The following is a 1,575-nucleotide window of genomic DNA, read 5'->3' on the forward strand; positions in this document are numbered from 1 at the left end:
CAGTGACTTCAACAATGCAGTAAACCCAGCAATGGCACATACATAAAAATATCAGACCACAGCTATTACGTATGCCAGTATATGGAAGTCTACAAATTTAAACCTTCAAATGCCATGTTGAGGGCAATCAGGCCACCAGCAGAAATTCACTAGCAAGTTTCACCAAGTTAAGCATGTTGTACTGAAAGAAAAACTTATACATTGTTTCGCATATGCATTTCCATTTCCATTGAACTCAATGAACTTTCATTATCGAACTACAAAACTAACATATGCTTTTCAGTACGAATTTTTATGGAAAAGTGTGTCCAACCTGTAAAATGCACCACACACCAACAAACATCTGCGAGCCGATGCAACGGTTTGCTTATACCGTAATAATATCGCTATGACTGAAGCTGTAACTTTGTTCTGTTATAGGCAATTTATGAAGTTATGGAGCGCATATATGCAAACACTGATGCCCGCAGCACATAGGTAACCTTTCCAAATATGCTGCTTAACTATTATGGTGCATAACAAGATGCAACATAAGAAGGCAAACAAATCATCTCCATTAACTTACAAAACTGCGCACATAATCGACAAACGTGCATCTGCAACACGCGATATGCAACAATGTGCTGCGCTCTATGCAATGTGCAATAGGCAATATGCAATGTGCAACGAACAATGCTACAAAGCCAACAAAACTACTAAAATACCCGTTAAATAGAGAGGAGAAAAGGTGATAAAATTGGTGTCACTTGTCACGTTCTGTTCGCTGATTGTAGAGCAATTTTAAGGCACGTCTCTTGCATGTTGCCACATCAAGTCTGGCATTGTTAGTGATCCGCATATGAAACTGCAACACATATTTTGACAGAATTGCATTCGCTCTGGCACGCCACCTAATCAAGTGTGAAATGGAAACTTTAATTTTTTAATAGCGCAAACATAAAAAAAATCGCGTAAAACTTTTAAGATTTGCCAATTAATTTCAATTGCATAATTTCAGAAGCATGACAATAGGTTTCATGTCTGCGATTTTATATTTGATTTTATGCATTTCAATTTTTTTTTATTTTTGTCCATCAATTTTCTGGAGAAAACTTTGTCATGCTTCATTATTATGAAATCCCAACGTTTTTCAATTTTACGTAGAAATTATTTTTAATTAAAACAAAAACTATTAAAACAGGATTAGTAGTCTGCTCTTACCATATTGATTTGTTAATACCTAAAAGTTTTAATTACTTTCTCAACAAGTATTGTTTTCAAAAACAGACTATCAAACCTTTTAATTTAGACATTTATCATATCAATCATATCAAGCAAAATCTACTTTTTTATTATATTTGACGGGCAAAGTAGAAGCAGGGCACTCATTGAATTATTCTTTGTGTTTAAGCAAAAAATAACAAGAAATTGGAAGATAAATAATTGTAATCTATCTTAAATCTTTAATAACAGAAAAAGTATAAGAACTAAGTCTGGCACTTGCAGTTTAACTAAATTATATACGAACTATATAAACCAATTAAGAAATTCGAATATTTCCTAAAACCACTGATGATGAGTACTTGGCAATACTCG

Source organism: Teleopsis dalmanni, chromosome 1 (assembly GCF_002237135.1).
Source record: "Teleopsis dalmanni isolate 2A chromosome 1, ASM223713v2, whole genome shotgun sequence".
NCBI classification, from domain to species: Eukaryota; Metazoa; Arthropoda; class Insecta; order Diptera; family Diopsidae; genus Teleopsis; species Teleopsis dalmanni.